General features: G+C 35.2%; 1 long non-coding RNA gene across 1 annotated transcript; it reads left to right on the top strand.

Annotated features, from left to right (window-relative positions):
* Positions 1-11,140: 11,140 nt before the first annotated feature.
* On the top strand, positions 11,141-20,314 carry LOC110743244. The gene is made up of 3 exons (XR_002521994.2): positions 11,141-11,510; positions 18,581-18,700; positions 20,274-20,314. It is a non-coding gene; the product is annotated as an uncharacterized LOC110743244 (long non-coding RNA).
* The last annotated feature ends 861 nt before the right edge of the window (positions 20,315-21,175 follow it).

The raw sequence follows: 21,175 nt of genomic DNA, 5'->3' as shown, positions 1-21,175 counted from the left end.
CTAATCATTTTCACATATTTTTATAATTCTTATTAGATGTATTGAAACAAATAATTATTAAAATTAAGAATTTTTTTTTTACTTATTGATGTATCCTTCAAATATACGTAATATGCCAATGTAATGGACTCTACATTGGTTATCTACTGCTACAATAATGTGTAATCAACAACCTCACATCTCAGTGCTTAAGACAATAAGCTCTTTTAAACTCACACGTGTGTGGGTTGGCTAGGGGATAATCTGGCCTCAGTGACCTATGATGCTCATGTGTACATCTGTGATTAGTAGTAGGCAGGTAGGTGGCTTCGGTTAGCTGGTTTCTCACAGGTCTGGCTTCAACTAACATTTGGTCTCTCATTCTCCAGTAAGCTAACCTGAGTTTGTTCTCAAAGTCTAGTCAGAGAAACAAGGAAGAGAAGGACATAAGCATTCAAGGGTTCTTGAACTCTGATTTGGAAATAAAATACTGTCACTTGTTTCATATTCTATTTTCTCAAAGTAAGTCACAAAGCCATTCCAAATTCAAGATTCAGGAAATAAGATCCAATACTTTCAAAGGACCTACAATGTCATTTGTCAAGGGCATGAACATAGGAAAGAAGGGTATGGAGTCTGGGACATTTTTACAATGAATCATTTTTTTCTGTTGTTAATTTTACAAGTTTTAAATGTACACTCTTTGAAAAGGAAAAAAAAATAAGCTTCTTTCTGACAGTTTTTATGGTTACATGTCTGTGCGCAGATTTTGTTAATTTCTACTCTATTTTAAAATTATTTGCATTCCGCCATTTTTGAGGCATTATTTTAATAATAGTTTACAAGTGTCCAGTTAGATGCTTAGTTCTTAAATTTTTGTTACTTTTTCTTATATAGAAGCAAATATTTAAATTCCTTATATAATAACAATTTATTTTTATCTGCAAGTTTTGAATATTTGAAGACTAATCATTTTAAATTCTTTAATTATAAATATTAATTCTAACCAATGGTTCTTTTTATTTATATATATTATCAATGTGTTTTAAATTAAAAAGATTTTATAAAAATGTTAACTTTTAGATAGTGTTTTTTAACATAATAACATTGTGTTCGGGGAATGTAGACTGATTCACGACATGGATGACCTTCACAATCATACTGTGGAACAAAGGAAAACAGACACAAAAAGAATACGGACATATGACTTCAGTCGTATAAAGTTCAAAAACAATAAAACTGTTATTTATCCTTCAGAAGTGTGTAGCAATAAGATGGGGGCATGAAGTGATTTCAAGAACACCTGGTAATACATATTTTTCTTGATCTAGGAGTTAGTTACATGACTTTTGGTGAATTAGGATATTTCCCTGACCCCTTTACGAGATTCGTGACCAGGGTGTATTAACTCAGCCCTTCACTCTCAACTCCTCATGGGAGGGAGTGCACAAGCAAATGAGGTGGGAACTGGAGTGCAGGAGCATTGGAACCACCAGCTGCTTCAGCACTGGCAGGAGCAAACTCCGTGTGGGTCCCGCAGCAGCGTCCAGGTAGGGGTGCCTGGGACACCGAAGCCCTAGAGGGCGTGTTACGGTGTTCTTTTAGCTCTGCCATCAACAGATGGCTTAAGTGTTAACAGCTCAGTGGGCCCTTTGCCTCATTGTGTGTGGCAGCTGCCCTCCACCAGCGAGGGCAAAGGGCCAGTGTCACAGCCTTTTGTATGTACACTCCTGGCTCTGGAGCTCTTGTCTGGCATCCAGGAAAAATAAGGTCACATGAGCGAATTGAAGGATAGTAAATGCAGGGCATTTTATTGCTGATGAAAGTGCATCTCAGTGGGAAGGGGAGCTGAATAGGGGATGGGACAAAAGTAATCTTCCCCTGAAGTCCAGCCACATCCCACCGGATTCTTTTCCAAAGTTATGCTATCAACCTCTCCCTCTGAAGTCACACCGCTTCTTTCTGACATACAGCTGTGGCCCATCAACTAGCTGAGTGTGGGGTTTTTACACGCACAGGATGGGGTAGGGTGGGGCCATGTGTGGTTTAGGAAAAGGACATTTGAGAGGGAAAACTGGGCTATAAGTTCCCACTTTGGGCTGTGGTTTCAGGCTTTTTGGCTTGTGTGTGGGATTTTTATCTGGGACTCTTTTCTGACTAGAATTTCTCTGCCTCCTGTTCCTATCATTGCTAGTCTGTGAATAAGCATAAAGCTGTATTCTTGTGATGTATGAACATTCCTATATATTTTTGTATATCAGTGAGAAGCTGCAAAATCTTAATGAACCTGCTTAACAGCAGATTACATAGAACTCAAAAGAGAATTCGTAGAATAAGTATAAATTAAGGTAATCACAAGCTCATATGACAGACATCCAAAGAGAGAAATTTATAAATGGGAAGTTATAAGACATGAAGAAAGTGAGATTTCAACTATTACACATACATACCCCTTTCTAATGTGGCATTGTCACTTCTCCCATCAAGACAAAGGCTACCTCATTGCGTGCATCTGGTATAGCTCTGGAACATGCTTTGACCATCAGAATGTGGCAAAAATGGCAGTCTAACCTTTGGAAAGCTTTGCAACTATCAAGTAATTGTGCAGTTCCTAAGCAGCCAGGTTGGTTTACTACACTTTGTTTTGTTTTGTTTTGTTTTGTTTTGTTTTGTTTTTTGAGACGGAGTCTCGATCTGTCGCCCAGGCTGGAGTGCAGTGGCCGGATCTCAGCTCACTGCAAGCTCCGCCTCCCGGGTTTACGCCATTCTCCTGCCTCAGCCTACCGAGTAGCTGGGACTACAGGCGCCCGCCACCTCGCCCAGCTAGTTTTTTGTATATTTTTAGTAGAGACGGGGTTTCACTGGGTTAGCCAGGATGGTCTCGATCTCCTGACTTCGTGATCCGCCCGTCTTGGCCTCCCAAAGTGCTGGGGTTACAGGCTTGAGCCACCGCGCCCGGCCCTAAGCCACCGCGCCCAGCCCGGCTTACTACACTTTGAAAAATTTAGTCAGTAAAGAGACAGCCAAACCAAATGGATTTAGACAGTTAATTATTTCTGGTATTGCAGGCAGCTTGAACTTCATGCTCTCATTGAAATCCCAGGGGGATAATGCAGAATGAGCCCAGGTGAATATTCAGCACACAGCTAATCTGTGTTCAGCTTTGGAGCTCCAAGGTTACGAAACCCCCATTTTTTTTTTCTTATAGGTGCTAAGAACAATAACAAAACTTGCCACATTTTGGTCTAAATGAGACATTGGATTTATTACTCTGGAATGTAAAAAGTTCTTCTTCCAGGAATAGGAGACTTTACTCCCTTTCACCGTCTTATGCAAAAATTCTTAAATTGGTCATAAACGCCTAGCCGTGTAGAAATGTCAGAGATGCATGGAATATTGTCTTTCAACAGCTTCTGTTCCGGTTTCTCAAAATGGGTCTACCAGCAGGGCACAGTGGTTCGTGTCTGTAATCCCAGCACTTTGGGAGGCCAAGGGGGGTTGGATCCCCTGAGGTTAGGAGTTCAAGGCCAGTCTGGTCAACATGACGAAACCCCAACTATACTAAAAATACAAAAATTAGCCACACATGTTAGTGGGACCCTGAAATCCCAGCTACTTGGAAGGCTGAGGCAGGAGAATCACTTGAACCCGGGAGGTGAAAGTTGCAGTGAGCTGAGATTGCACCATTGCACTCCAGCTTCAGCAACAGAACAAGACACCACCTCAAAAAAAAAAGTGTCTACCTTCTTGTAAAAAGGACTGTTCTATAATTTAGAAGATGAAAGGACATGCGGAAATGTCAGAGCCATTCCAACTGAAGACCCTTATAAACAAGTAGAAGAAATACTAATTTGAGTCCAGCCAAAATTGTTGATTTACAGATTGTGACCAAACAAAAACCTAAATTTTGAGACTATTTGTTATAGAACATTAGATACAGAAACAAACATGTTGAGGTAAGAATCATAATAAAAATGTCAAAGCACAGCTGGCTACTTTTAAGAACAGTCATGGGTTGTTTGGTACAAAATGATTTTCCTTCTAGGACTACTTTGGTAAAGACACATTTCTGAAGCTATTTGGGAAAAAAAAATCTGTTCCTGTAAACAAAATATTTTACATCCTGATTGATCAGTGGTTCTTTATGATTAGTATCAACTTATATCTACAGAAACACATTTTTATAGTTATCACCATTTTTTTCAATTTTCTTTTCATTAATAGTTTGAGTCAGTGACAAATGGCATTAGAATATCCCTAACAAGCCAATGCAAATATTTGTGAATAGCACTTGCATTCAGTTGATATGGACCTGGCAAGTCCACCTTTGAGTTTTCCTTTTGTTTTGAGGTAGAATGAAGTGGAATATTGAATATTTTCACTATGGTGTTTATTCTTTTGCTCATTCCACAACCACGCATTGTTTATAGTTAACGAGTTACATTAAGATGAAACCTGAAGAGCCTACAAGATCCTCCCCTACCTTTAAGTTTTTATCTTCATTGTTTCTCCCCTCTGTCACTTTGCTCCAACTATGTTGGCCTACTTCTTGTTCTTTATGTTAGAATTCTGTCCCCTTTCTGGAATGTTCTTCTTTCATATAACTGTATTCTAGTCTTCCTTTTCTCTTTCAGTTCTTCAGTCAAATACCATTGTATTAGGAACTCATTCCTAGACTGTGTAGCCGAACTTCTGCAACTTACTACTACAGTCTCACTCAAGCTTTTTCCTCATGATTTTCATCATTAATAGACTAATTTTGAGACAGGAGATCTCCTTTGACTGCCTCACGGGACTTGCAATAGGGGTTGCTCATGTACTCAACTGCTGTGCTCAAACCCCTGTGGGAAGGGGAGTATGCAGGGTACAGGAGCTGGGAAAAGCACTTTTGGACACTGGCAGCAATGAATCCCATACCAGCCCACGACAGAGTCTAGGGGTTGCCCCCAACCATTGGAACCCTGGAGGGCATATGTTACCAATGATGCTCTTTTATATTTGCAATCCATGAACGACTTAAGTGTTAAATAGCTCAGTGAAGAGTCAGTATTACACTCTTTTTGGGTTCCCACACCCATTGCATCCCAAATTTTTGTCTGACATCCAAGAATAATCAGGTCACATGAATGGACTGAAAGGTGGTGTATGTAGAGGATTTCACTGAGTGAGGGAAGTGGCTCTCAGTGGGATGGGGAGCTGCAAAGGGGATGGAATAGGAACATAACCTTCCCCTAGAGTCCAGCCATCCCCAGTCAGACTCCTCTCTAACCATAGTCTCCAATGTCCAGCTGCCTCTTTCCCTCTCAACGTTCAGATGCTTCTTCTCTTCTCTCCTTCTCTGGCATGCCGCTCAGCTCTTTGCTAGTGGAGCTTAGGGGTTTTATGGTTACAGGGTGCGGAGCTTGTCGGGCAAGACAGGATGGTTTTGGGAAAGGAAACATTAGGGCAGGAAAACAGAAATCAGGTTCTCATTTAGGGCCGTGGTTCTAGGGTTCAGGGTGAAACCCTCACCAGGGACCCTGTCCTCTTCTACCCAGTATTTCCTGCTTCCTGTTTGTATCAATTTGGTTATTACATTTGTGTTGATGTTTTCTAATTACCTTCTTTCTTCCTGTAAATAATCTTTAAAAAGTCACGGACTTGGCCGGGCGCGGTGGCTCAAGCCTGTAACCCCAGCACTTTGGGAGGCCAAGACGGGCGGATCACGAGGTCAGGAGATCGAGACCATCCTGGCTAACCTGGTGAAACCCGTCTCTACTAAAAATACAAAAAACTAGCCGGGCGAGGTGGCGGGCGTCTGTAGTCCCAGCTACTCAGGAGGCTGAGGCAGGAGAATGGCATAAACCCAGGAGGCGGAGCTTGCAGTGAGCCGAGATCCGGCCACTGCACTCCAGCCTGGGTGACAGAGTGAGACTCCGTCTCAAAAAAAAAAAAAAAAAAGTCATGGATTTTTCTTTTGCTCATTGTAATGTTCCTAGCCCTTAGAGCAGTTATTACTATTGGGGAGCATCTAAAAAACAGTTTGTTAAATTAATGAATAAACGTACAATTAATGCCCTGCTTCCTATGTAAAAGAATCCCCAACAACTTAGTGACTTCCAAAAAATGTATTCATCACATTAAGGATTTGATCCATGTCTTCTCACTTGAGGAGTTACTAGAGCCTCCACCATCAGGAAAATTGGCTGTCAGTATGGCAAAGAAAAGTAATTAAGTAGACCCCACACTGACTCTTAAACTTACCCACCCAAAAATGATAAACAGAATGCAGTCACATTACATTGGCCACAGGTAGATTAGCCTGTGCCTACCATGTGTCAAACGATAAGCTGTGAAAGTAACAGAGATCTCTCTAATAAAGTAACATTAATAAACCCAGATCTGATTTATTATTAGAGGCTGAAAACTCAACTATTCTAAAATATGAATTAGATCCCAGATCTCCGTGATCTATCAAAAATTAATACATTGCTCTACTTCAAATGTTGTTGCATTGAAAGAGATAGTTCACATAGAGCACTTAGCAAAGTGTCTGGAAACTAGTTCAAAACTATCATCCATCATTACTATCATTATCACTACCCTTTAAAATCCCTTTGAATTAAATTATAAATCTCCCTTAAACAATGCAATTAAAAACATATCTAAAATGAGTAGACCAATATTAAGTATTTTTTTTTATTCAAATGTCATTTATCAGTGTAGGACCATCTCGTCAGAGGTAATTTTTGAACCATGTTTGATTGAAGCATGGCTACTCACTGATTGGCATGTAAGTGATGCTCTAAATCAGAGCAATGGTGTAAGAGTACATAGGAATACGTTCAAAGCAGTAATTTCTCAAAGACCAAGCAACCAAGTGCTGCAAAAAATATACAAATTTATATCCATAATTAATATTCTATATGTAACCCACTTACTAACCAACTGTTGACTGAGTTAGCACTATGACTGTATTGCTCAGTAATAACAGATAATGCCAGAAACAGAGAAGAACAAAGTGTTGTTCTTGATTACTTTGAGGTGAATTACAAATTAAAAACAGCCCATGGACGTGTACTATAAACTGGAATGTTATGAAAAGAATTTGAAAAGATGCAGATGGTAATTTCAACAATTAGATAATGCCAAGGGTGTTGACTTTACCAACTATTAAAGAAGAAAAATCTGAATTCGAAATCATAGTTTGGAAGTAAGCATTGACAAGGATTCATTTACAACAGAGAAAGGTGACGATGAACTCACACAAAAATAGAAGTAAACTGCTCTATGACATTCTGTATATTCTTTATTGTTTTAACCTCACTAATCAAAGTTTAAGATAATTAGGCATGATGATTAAACACATGCTCCTCATTAATAGAGTAATTACCATCGATTTCCATAGTAAGATAAAAGTGTATACCTTAATGCCTGATTTATTAAGCAAGGACATTACATTGTTTAACTCGTTGTTGTAAGTGATGATAATTGCTAGAATTTAGCTCTTAGAATTACTGGAAAGCCTACTTAAAGTTATCCATACTAAGAAGAATTAAGATGGAAGAATAAAATCCAGTATGGTTGCCTACAATCATATGGAACCAACTAGTGTTTCACTAACACTTATTATTAAGGAGCTCAGTGCAATTTACATTTTCATTTTTATTTAACACATTTAATCTAGGTGTTTAGTTGTTCACAGGTATGAGAATTTATTTCGCTATTCACTGAGATCTCAGCTGTAAGCCTGATATTCCTGACTTGTCTGAGATTTTTTCCACCTCAGGTTTAAGAAGAAAAAAAAGTTACCATGCCTCAAGGCACTAAATTACTTTTAGTATTTCAATTCCTAGTACTTTGTCTCTCCTTGATCCTCTGACATTTTTTCATGTCTCCTCTTGTAGTGTACTTAAGCAGAGCTATGTTGATTAAATAACTCTCCAGAGAATGGAGATTATAATACAATAGTCTTCCAAACAGGTTATTCTTGAGTACATATTGCTATTATGCAGTGTAGATATAAAATCAGTATTTCATAAATGCATGTTTCTATGAAATCTGCCAAGTAGATGAATATCTCTTTCATTGTTCCTGACATCATTGAATTATAAATAATAATATGAAGCTCAAATTGTTTATTTGTAATTGAACAGCTCTGAGAAAATTTTCAGTTATCAATGATATAGTCACCTCTAAAAAAGACAGTAACTTTAAAATTACAGTGAACAGTATCTGAAATAATTTCCCTTAAATTGGGCAATTGCTCAGAATTGCCGTAAATCAATTCTCAAATCCAATAGAGTTAAAACGAGTGGCGAGCCCATTCTTATTCAATTCTTTTTTTTTTTTTTTTTTAGATTCAATCTGCTTCAGTGTTTTGGACTTAAGGTGGCATTAGATAGGCACAGTATTGTTAATTAGCACTGTTACACCCAGGTGAAGTATTACTAATTAGCATGGTTTCACTCAGGCAGAGAACCCTTCTCTACTAGTCAGATTCTTTACTCTTCTCATAAGTTGGTTTGTTCCTCTTTAAAACAGTTCCCAGGAAAAGCACTTTACTTTCTTGATGTCAAAAGATCACTATCATTAAGCAGTTAGAACATTTTAAATATTAAAGTTAAACATAGGACAATTTAATTGAATCTTCAGAACTTGACTTTTTAAGTAAAATACAGTCAAAAATAGAATTTTTATCAGTGTGATTAATTATTCATCTTATTCTATTTTTCATGTAGCTAGCCTTTCAATAAAGACCATTGTATGTTAAATCTTTGGCACACAAAAGTCCCATGAAACCTAATTTCAGCGTTAAAGTTTCCATTTCCCATAGTTATCTCACTCTGCTCAGAAACAAAGATTCTTCACACCATTAAAAAGGAATCAAAATTGTAAATTAGTGACGAAGTAAAAAAAAAAATAGTTTTGGGGGAACAAATCACAAAAAAACAGAATGTCTATTATTAAAAAGCCAAAAGTTAACAAGTGTTGGTGATGATGTGAAGAAAAGGAACCACTGTACACTGTTGGTGGAGATATAAATTAGTACAACTACTATGGAAAACAGTGGGAAATTCAACAAAAAACTAGACATAGTATTACCATAGGATGCAGGAATCCTGCTGCTGGGTATTTATCCAAAACATCTGAAATCAGTATGTCTAAGAGGTGTCTGTATCTGCATGTTCATCATGGGGCTTTTCACAATAACCAAATTCGGAAGGAACCTACACCTGTCCATCAAAGAAAAGGCTAAGGAGTTCAGTACCTTTCACTATCACTAAGAAAGAAAATTTCTAATATTCTCATCACAAAAATATGTGATGTTAAATATTTGAAGTGATGAATATGTTATTTAGCTTAATTCAATCATATTAATTATATGCAAAAATCATAATACCACATATACAACTACGATTTGTCAACATATTAATATAATAAATTTTAAAAAGCTATTTTTTAGTAGATTTTTTTTTAATTGTTTCTTTTGTAAAAAGCAAAAATTCTCCAAGAAATACCTTTTGACACAGCAATCCCATTACTGGGTGTATACCCAAAGGATTTTAAATCATTCTACTATAAAGATACATGCACACGTATGTTTCTTGTGGCACTACTCACAATAGCAAAGTCTTGGAACCAACCCAAATGTTCATCAATAATGGACTGGATAAAGAAAATGTGGCACATATACACCATGGAATACTATGCAGCCATAAGAAGGGGTGAGTTCATGTCCTTTGCAGGGACATGATGAAGCTGGAAACCATCATTCTCAGCAAACTAACACAAGAACAGAAAACAAAAGACCACATGTTCTCACTCATAAGTGGGAGTTGAACAATGAGAACTCATGGATATAGGGAGGGGAACATCACACACCAGGGCTTGTTGGGGGTGGGGGGCTAGGGGAGGGATAACATTAGGAGAAATATCTAATGTAGGTGATGGGTATATGGGTGCAGCAAACCACCATGGCATGTGTATACCTATGTAACAAAACTGCACGTTCCACACATGTATCCCAGAACTTAAAGTATAATAAAAACAAACAAACAAAAAATCTCCATTTTTTTAGTTGATTAATTTGAGTAAGACCCTACTACTAATTTTGATAGATTTAATATACATAAGAGGTTAGAGGCTTAGATTTATTTTATATCTTTTTCTGAAATTAGGGCTATACAACACAAACCAGTGAGAATGATAGCAGAATTGTAGAGCTTGTTGAAATAAAAATGTCCTTTTTAAGATATAGCTAATTTAAGCTAAAAAAAAATTTTGGAGATTTATTTTACTGGTAATTTCTTTTACTTAAATCTACCAAGTTCATCATGGTTGGTGATCTAACTAGGTTTTAGCATGAAATAATATACTTATTAAATTATGTATTTCCAGATTTTTATGAGTTGAGGTTGGGAGGCTGAACGCATTCTGATTTTCCCATTGAAATATATGTCAAGTACATTTACCTAAAAATATTTGAAATGGAGACTTACTTTCTAGAATTTCCTGAGCAGGGAGTTCACATTAACAATGAATAAGATCAATAGTAAGGAGAAAAAAAAAGAAAGTAGTTGCCTCAAGGATAAAATTTTCTGTCTTCCTTTTGGAAAAAAATTTAAAAGAAGAGGCTGCTGTAACCTGATTCATCTCCACTGACAGGCCAATACCAAAACCGATTTACTTCACTTTCACCAATCCTTCATCATTTTTCCTATGATCACACAGCTATTACAATCTCTTTTGACTTGACCAAACAAGAACCCTAAAAAAGGACATTTACTGTATATCTAAATTAATGAACACAGGATTAGCAAAAGAATCATGGTGCCCCTTGAGATATTTTTGCTCTTATAAAAGATAGAGGCCCTCCTGAGGTCAAGAGATCTTTTGGTTATAACTTCCAAGCATTCTAGAAAAAAAAAAAGTTATATATTTTACTGTACTTCTTAAAATTCTTTTTTCTTTTATACTATTATATGTGTAATGCTCTTAAAAATATGCACAAATATCAAGTTTCACTTTTACCTTAGCTGAATAAAAAATTCTGAATATTTTCACATATCTCTTTCTACCATTTTTCATTTTGCTATCTGTCCGGAGCTGCGCGCCCCGGCCATAGCGAATAATAATTAACGATTAAAACGCCTGAGCTCTATTCATTTCCACCTCTCACCTCCTTCCTAGATTTGTCTTTTTCCCCTGTATTAAATACCTCACACAAGATGGCGCTCTTCCTGCTTCTTCTTCACCCATCTTTCCCGCGCGCGTGAAAATTGTTACTTTATAGCGCAGGCGCAACATGACGTCCGACCGATGAAACCAAAACCTGCCTGGCCACGCCCTCCGAAATGAGATCATTTCCGCCTTGGCCCAACCCCTTCCCCTCCAAGTGTATATAAGGCACTGCATTACCGCCATTAAACGAGACTTGATCAGAGCACTGTCTTGTCTCCATTTCTCCTGTCTCTTGTTCCCCAAATTCCCACTCCCTCCTCCAGGGCCTGCATCGAGGATCCCGCAGGCCGGGATAGCTATCAGTCTTGGTAAAACAGATATTATATATTTTGTACATGATAGTATATGTTTTCAGTATATTTTGCCTTTTTTAATGCAAAAATGCTCTTTTTTTTTCTCATTAACTTATTTCACACTAACACAGAAGTATATCAAGAAAATTTAAAGAAAATGAAAATGAAATATACATAGATTAGGAATATGTATCATTTGATATTTCCATTGTCATTGTTATTGCCAAGTTGCTTATAATTTTACCTAAGGCTATTTCTAAAACAAATTGCTCCTCTATATGAAATATGGCATAATCTCATTAATCTTAATGAGAGAATTATTTTAGTTTATTAACACTACAAATCCAGCATATTCAAAATTGTAGGATTTTTATTACAATGTTGTGATTTCAAGTTTTTTATCTATTTGAATTTAAAATAATCTATACCTTTAAATATCAATATGAATATGTTAAGTCAAAATTGAAAATCAAGATCAGAAATAGAACCTCAAGTTATCACAATTTACCCAATTATCAATGGCTATAAGTAAACGAGATTAAAATGTGATTTTTTTAGGGAAAATAATTCAAGTATTTTCAATGAACTTAAGAATGCCATTATTAGGCTGTTTCTAATTCTTTGTCGTTATTTTATTCTCTCTCTATCCATATTTTCATTTTTTTTGATTCTGAATACATTATATGGATATAACTCCAATTAGAGTTATATAAAGTAGTCCTGTTTTCACAATGTTTAAGGTTTTATAAATGACATCTACTTATTTCTGACACAATTCAAATTTTTTCTCCTAAACACTGTAAGTATATAAAAATAGTAAGGCAACACACTTTTATAATATTATCATTGTTATTGTCATTATCATAAAAACACCATATAATAATGCATTATACTTAATTTTTTTTATCACATCACATATGTTTACATCCTAAGCAAAATTATTTTTTTACACATGCTTTTCAGACTCGACACTCCTGAATGCAGATTTTACATTGTTACTTCCCATTGATACTTTTATTTTCATTTTTTGTTTGACCACCATCATATCTTCCCTTTATTTTGATTCCTATACTTGGTGTACTGATTTTTCAGTTTGGATTTGCCCATTAGGAAATCTCATTACCGTCAGACCAGCTGCAGAGTAGCAGCATTTTCTCACAATGTCAATGAGCATTAAAATGCCTTTCCGGCCAGGTGCAGAGGCTCAGGCTGTAATCCCAGAACTTTGGGAGGCTGAGGCAGGCAGATCACAAGGTCAAGCATTCAAGACCAGCTTGGCCAATATGGTGAAATCCCATCTCTACTAAAAATACAAAAATTAGGCGTGGTGGCCAGTGCCTGTCATCCCGGCTACTCAGGAGGCTGAGGCAAGAGAATTGCTTGAACCCAGGAGGTGGAAGTTGCAGTGAGCTGAGATTGTGCCACTGCACTCCAGCCTGGGTGATAGAGTGAGACTCTGTCTCAGAATACAAAAGAAAAATAAAATGTCTTTTCATTTCACATTGATTGCACATTGATATCTATGGGTTAAGTTATTACGTCTACTACTCTGGTATTTACAGTCTTCTGATATTATTTTCAAAGAAATATACAAAAATTAAACCCATTTCTTTATACTGCCAATAAAAACATGCATTGAATTTAAAAGTACCATTTACGATAGCATCAAACTATAAAATACTTAGGGATAAATTTGGTTATATATGTAAATGTGTATGACCTTTATACTGAAAAATGTAAAACAGCTGAGAAAAGTTGAAGACGCTCTAAATAAATGGGGAAACAACCTCGTTTTGTGTTAGTGTTCCCGGACTGAAATGAGAGTCAGGCTACTTGTTCTCGTGGCCCAATTACATGATGCAGGCGAACTGGGAAACAAGAGTGTTTATTTTTCTAAGTGGGTACAGGGAGAAAGCCAGGAAAAGATCACCAGATCAAATGAAAATTCCAGTGTTTTCTAGAGCTTATATACCTTCTAAGCTATATATCTATGTGTAAGTGGGCATTTATCTAAAGACATAAGTGATTAACTTCTAATCTATAACTAAGGTCTGAGCCCTAAAGATCTTCCTCTGGAACCTCAGTAAATTTACTTAATCTAGGCAGGTCCAGGTGTCAAGGGTGACTACCCAATGTTCCCTGCTAAATCATAGAGGTTTGTGGAGTTCCTTTAGATCCCAGTAAAACTTATTTAGACTTAAATGTGGCCTGGTAAGAATTTCTTCATTATCTTGTCATGCTTCGATGCCAAGGAAAGGCCTAGGCAAAACTCTTGGTGGGCTTTTGTTACTTATCAGCCTTTATATAGAGCACTGGCTCTATCAACTTTTAATATTTAACCACTCAGTCAGTGTGGAAACAGTTGTCATGGAGGCCTGCCTGTTCAGCTGTTAGTGAGAACTGGCCTGCCACATTAGGAGACAAAATATTGTTAAGATGCCAGTTCTCCCCACGCTGATGTATAAATCCAAGTCAATCCCAATCGAATTTCTAACAAGCTTTTTTATAGAAATTGAAACTGATTTTAAAATTCTGAATCAGGCAAAATACACAAATTAAAAATCACTAGAATAGTCGAAATTACACTGTAAAGGGATAAAGTGGTTGGGTTAACACAACCTAAGTTTTAGACCTGTTATAAAACAATAGCTATCAAGACAGTGTGATACTGACATCAAGATAAACGAATAGATCAACAGAAAAGGAAGTTTGGAAATAGACTGCCATGAGGGTCTATTTCTGATTTAAAAAAAAAAAAAAAAAAAAAAAACTTTGACAATTGATTTAAGTAAAAAGATAAGTCAGCAAGTAATTCTAGTCTTTTCAATGAACAATGCTTAAATCTTTAAATAATCATTTGCAAAAATGAGAAATTCACACCATATACAAAATTAACTCAAGATAGGTCATAGACCTAAGTGTAAAATATAAAGCTATAAAACTTCTATACAAAAAAAAAAAAGGAGAAAATCTTTGTGATCTTAGATAATGAAAAGATTTTAAAGATATGACACCAAAAGCACAATCCATATTTCACAATATGAAAATAAATGATGTCTGCTCTTTGAAAGCCACTGCTTAAAAGAATGAAAAGAACAGCTACTGACTCCTCAGGAAAAAAAAAAAAAAATTGAAAAGCATATATTGGATAAATAAATGACCCCCAAACTGTATAAAGAACAATCAAAACAAAAATGGCAAAATATTTAAATAGACACTTCACTATAGAACATCTCTTTTATATTTCTTAGGGTTGAATCAAGGAAGCAGTACACTATATTCCTAGAACTTCAGGTGATTTTAATTATTTTCATGTCATTTATATCTAAAAATTAAAACATAATTTTACTTATTTCTTTTTTGTTTTGTCTTGTTGTGAGACAGAGTTTTACTCTGTCGCCCAGACGAGTTCAGTGGTGCAATCTCAGCTCACTGAAACCTCTGCCTCCCGGGTTCAAGTGATACTTGTTCCTCACCTCCGGAGTAGCAGGAATTACAGGTGCATGCCACCATGCCTGGATATTTTTTTTATTTTTAGTAGAGACAGGGTTTTGCCATGTTGGCCAGGCTGGTCTCAAACTCCTGACCTCAAGTGATCCACCTGTCTCAGCCTCCCAAAGTACTAGGATTAAAGGCATGAGCCACTGTGCCCAGCCAATTTTACTTATCTCTTAACGGACTTTTTAAAAGAAAGATCACTCAAGCAGATTAGTCTTCAAAAAGATAACTGGATATTAAAATAAGCTGGCTTATTAGTTAGTAACAGTCTACCAAATTATTAATTCATATAAAATGTCTGTGACTCTATTAAGCTTTCACAGAGACACTGGTCAGCTGGGAAAAAAATACCAAATCAAATCAACCCTACGTTTTCTTGAAACAGTGCAATACCCTATTTACATTGGTTTATATGGTGTAACTATCCTTTCTTAGTTTTATTGGCAATATAGACATTTTAATGTGGCAGTGGCTAAACATAAAGTAAGACATTTGGCAAAGTTACCAAGTGGGAAATAATTTGTTGCTCAAAGTTGTATGTTTGATCAAATCCTTTTAAATTAAATTGGACTAAAAAAAATGCCATTATTGTTTTTGTTCATCATTTTTACTTGGATAAATTTTAGTTATTTAGAAACACAAAATGCTAATGTGTTTCCTAGAGTTTGACTTATCACAGACCTTAACCATTTGGGAGGGATTTGATTCTCTTATTCCAGATATAATTATGTTGATGCTATTTGTCATAGACCAAAACTGGACAGCTTAGTGTTTTAAAACTATCCCTTCCTATCAATCATTTCTAAAAGAGCAATGACATTCACACTACAGGCTTCATGTTACTGATTGTTCTTAAAGTTATAATCCCAAAATTTCATTGTGATAACAAAACCCTTCTTCACCAATAAAAAGGTTGAAGGAGAAAGATTAACACTTTCATCAACTCGCCAATTTTTGGCATAGACAAACTGCATATGTATATTCGTATACTATTTTTAGCATTCATTCGAATAGATTTTGGGATTTGTAAACTGTTAAAATCTAAATTGTATTTAACTTTCTTTTAATAAGTCATTTGGATATGAGGCAGCAATAAGAAGGGATGTCATAATCCTAGTTTATTTTGATTGGTCTAAGATACTCAAAGTTGATTGCACAAAGTTAAATATTTGACTTTTAAGCCATGTTTTGAAAGAATATTTACGTTAGTGGCATTGTCAATAAATTACACGGTTCTTTCTCCCTATTCTACCCCTCTAACATACACAAAATCCAGACAGTCAATTCTCCAGGTATTTTCTTTATTAATAATAAAATTTTAATATTCTGTAACCACAAGATTATGTCTTATCCACTTGTAACACAAGATCTATGAAACATAATCCTTAAACACATATATACAAGCAACAAGGTTACTCTTCGATGAGTTAGATATCAAAACACACCAAATTTCAAGGAAAAAAATGAAAAAGGCCAATGTAAAGTGGCCATCTAGTTTCAAACTTTTGTGAAGGACATTACAGCATACAAACAAAGTACTATTGCCATTGTTTCATAAAATCAACAGGAAATTATTAGACCAAAAAACTGGGAAGAATGCAATATCAGAAAATATAAATTCTATTTAAAACTCAAATAGAATATTTAAATAAAACTCAAACTTATTGTTCTCCTTTTTCATCATACTAAAACAAATAAATAAAAGAAAAGAACAAGTAAGCAAAATGTATTGCCTTTGATTAGCACTAATCTTTAGACTAGCAAAGAAACCAACAGCAGTCATACTCTAATCATGGTTTACAGAGTATAATAATCAAAGCCTGACCCAGGTAAGCCTTTTCCCCACTGCCTTGCTTTTACAGTTCCCAAATTGCATAGCTATCTACTGTAAAGGTATACTATGTGACTCTATTGATTTAATTTGGTTTTCATTGAATGGTTTTAGATTCACAGAAGTACTCATCTTTACTGAATTAGACCATCTTGACCTATCTCTTAAATTTATGTTATTCAGCATAGCTGGAAATAAAAACAATGAAACATGGAAACTCACACCTCTAATAAATAATCACAATACGTATCACGCACTATGTCATCTTCTCCTTGCTTCCATTTCTAATACTGATTTTTATATTCTAGTTATGATTTGCATTTATGAGACCATCTATTCTGAGTATAAGAACTTCTATGAATTTTATACTTTAGAGCTGGAAAGAACTTTATAAACATTAAATAATTAATTCTTACAACACTGAAGGCAAGGTTTGATATCCTTGCTTTATAACCAAGAAAATGACAACAGAATGCTAACGTTATTTGCTGAATGCATGTAAGTGTCTGTCAGGCCTAGGATTAGAACTTAGAGTGTGAACCCAGATTTGAAGATGCTGTAAAAGAAACTAGTGTTGAAGATCTAAAGAATATTGTCTTCAATTAATATGCCCAGAGTTCTTGAAAGCATTGTATCTTGTGCTTTGTTATAAGCTGTTCAACAAAATGGTCTAACTTTTTTGAAAAATTGGAACTTTGGTAAAATTCATTAGTAGGTGACAGAGACCATAAGCTCTTTACACTTTTTCTCTCTCCTTGTATTTTTAACATATGTGTGTGGTTTTTTGAGCTGAGTTTTACATTTCATTGAATTCCAAATTCCATAGTTCATATTTCACATTCATGGAAGTAACTCAAGTTTCTTGCGTAAAGCTCATGCTAGTAATGAGGTTAAAAATAATATAGTAAGCTATATCAATATGTGTGATTAGAATAGGACAAATCTCTTTATAAATCCTATTTTCTTTCTATGCAATGCAGCTATGGTTACAGAAAAAAACACGTAATGTGAAAAATCATCTTAAAAACAACTGACTCAGTGCTGACTTAAGAAGATGGAAATGCTACTGTAAATGAAAAGCTAATATAGGAGGGTAAAGTTTGGAAAGCATTCTTTATCTTATTCTACATACCACACAGCTGATCAGAGGATAGAGATTTCACTAAAGAGAACAAGAACACAAAATTTTAATAAAAAGAATATGGATTTGAAATTACAGTTGGCCTAAATGTCTGGGTTTTCTCAATACAAATGTAACGCACTCCTGATTTCATACTTTTTTTGCATGTGTATTTAGTAATTGAGGGAGGAAGGGAAAAGGAATCCTGAATGTCAGAGAAAATGAAACATAAGCTGAGCTTTGGACTCTAAACTTTGAGAGAAATTTTTCTATTTCTCTTTCCTTTCTAAATTTCCTTCTATTTTTCTGAGACATGAGCATATATCCTTTTGTTGATGAGTATAGGCATATCTAGATTATCATGATGCATTAAACTAATTTATGTGCAAGGATTTAAGTACGGGCTCTTCTTTGCAGGCATTGTCTGAGCTTTTAGAGATTAACAAAAACTTTTTTTCTTAGTTACAGTAAAAAATACAGTAAATATAAGGCTCTTAGTAAGAGCCTTATTTTCAGTATTGTTTTTTGCTTCAGATACAGAACACTTGCTGTCATTTAACTTTAAAGACTATTTGAGAGTTTTTCTAGAGTTATGTTCTTGCACTACTGAATTTTTTTTTTTTTTTTTATCTCTAGGCTTCCATCATTTTGTTACATGAAGAGGCATCTTCAAAGAGCAAACTGATACAACTTTAAATTGAAAAGGACAAAGTTTGAAATGAAATATTTGCCCAAAGATTTGTTGTGTTTTGCAAGGTAAAACAGCTCAATTCTATCCTGACCTTTGGTTACATTTCTAGATAATTTTATAGGCACCTTCAAATTCAGATATCCTAAGATTTAAACAATACTAGATTTATAGCTCTTATATATTGACAGTGCTTACCAAAAAAACCTCTTTAAAATTAGTTAAATTTACGTTAAAAGCTGATATTCCGAGTTTTTATTCCAACTATACTGCATTAGTCAGGGTTCTTTAGAGAAAGAACCAATATATACAAATAGATAGAAGATGATAGATAGATAGACAGACAGATAGATACAAGTATAGATAGATAGATACATAGATAGACAGATAGATACATACATACATACATAGATACATAGGTAGATATAGATAGATAGATAGATAGATAGATAGATAGATAGATAGATAGATAGATAATTTATTAGAGGAATTGCCTCACAGGATCACAGAAACTGACAGACCACACAATAGATCATCTGCAAGCTGGAAAACTAGGGAAGCTGGTAGTGTGGTCATTTTCAGTGGGACAGGGGAAATAAATTAATTAACCAGCAATTTAGATTATCTTCTCTGTAGTCTATGCTCCTGATAATTAACGGGTGACATCTTATGAGGTAAATAATATTGTTTACGAATATCCAATCTCAAATTAAAATATTTGCAATTGATTTAGTAAAATAATTAGTAAAAATAATTTATTTCTCAGTTAAAATAGGTAAAATAAGTAGTAGTTGATATATTTTAAAACTGCACTGGATAAATTATATTTCATTCCAATCCCAAAGCATTGGCAAAATTTTCTGGCAGCATTATTTTGAGAAGACCATGAAACTTTTATTTGCTCAGTGTAACAGAACAACCTGATAGAAGTGATTGCTATCTTTCCAAAATAAAAGAAAAAAAAACAATGAAATCAATTCAACTATCAAGAGTTCATGGTTTAAAAAATGAAGCTAATATATCACTACAAATGGCAGCCTATCCTTTGATTATATGATATTTGCCCAATTGCTTGGATATTAAAACTTGCCACATAAGAAATTGATAATAATTGTTTTCTGTAAAGTTGCATCTATAGTAGCATATCCTTAAATATTGGTTTCTGCTATAGTATGAGTTTTGCAAGGAGTGAGATAAAAGCATGTCACTGAAACACCAGGGGTTTGGTCTAGGTCCTGTTGCTCACAGAAAGCCAATTTGCTGAGATGGACATTGCCAAGGAAGAAGGATTTATTCAGGTGCTGCAGCTAAGGAGATGAGAGATCAGTCTCAAATCTATCTCTCTGATTAATTAAAATTAGAGATTTATATAGCAGGGAAGAAATATAACTATGTGCGGAATAACGGGAACTCAGAAGGGGTATGGAAGCAATCATGATGAATGAGGGGTCTGTCATCTTATTGTCTGGATATGGTTTTAGCTGTTTGATACTTTTAAAGAGGCCTGGGGGTCCATTCCTGAGAAATAAACTCAGATAAAACAAATGTAAGTTTCAGGTTTAAGACCAGTGGGGTCAATTTATTTATTTTTTTTCTTTACTTTTTTTTTTTTTTGATATTGGGTCTCCTTCTGTCACCCAGGCTGGAGTACAGCGGTTTGCTCTTAGCTCACTGCAACCTCTACCTCTCAGACTGAAGCCATCCTCCCACTTCAGCCTTCCCAGTAGCTGGGACTTACAGGTACCAGACACAAAGTTATTTATTTATTTATTTATTTATTTATTTTGTATTTTTTGTAGAGATGAAGTTTTACTGTGTTGTTCAGGTTGGTCTCCAACTCCTGAGCTCAAGCAATCTGTCACCTTGGCCTTCCAAAGTGTTGGGATTACAGGTGTGAGCCACTATGTCTGGCCCACAAGGGTCAATTCTATGTTTATCCAAAAGTGACAGATAAAAATGATAACAACAACCAAATAAATACCAGTTCCCCATAAGCAGTTAATTCATCAGTTCACGTGCTTCTGCCTCTAAAATATCCAATTCAAAAATTCTGGGTGGGTGAGGGGGAGCAAGTAGAGAATAGAGAAGGCCTTTTTATCTTTTTCTCACAAAAATAAAAATACAGAATTCAATGACACATCAATTTTATATTTATGGGTAAATAATGTTAAGTGTGAGTAAGTGCAACCTCTTTTTATCAATTTAATTTAGTTGTATCCACTGTCCGCGATTAATCATAAGAAAAAGTATGTATTTAGGGGTTGATCTGTATAAAATGTTTTAAAAAATGTTTCCTAAGACATACGTTAAGCAAACTCCATTAGTGACCTGTGTTGAGCTCAAGCCCATCAAACTTTGTAAAATATTTTAAATGTTCTGGGATGTGAGAAGGCCATTATATGTTAATTTAGTATGCAATATTTTTGCAAATCCATACAACTTCTATTATTTTCAGGAATTAAAAATCATTCATAAAAGTGGTTTACATAAAACAAGTTTAATTAAGTTATTTGTTCTTCCCCTGTGACATTCTTCACACATGA

Source organism: Papio anubis, chromosome 3 (assembly GCF_008728515.1).
Source record: "Papio anubis isolate 15944 chromosome 3, Panubis1.0, whole genome shotgun sequence".
Lineage (NCBI taxonomy): Eukaryota > Metazoa > Chordata > Mammalia > Primates > Cercopithecidae > Papio > Papio anubis.
This window is presented reverse-complemented; position numbering and strand designations above follow the sequence as displayed.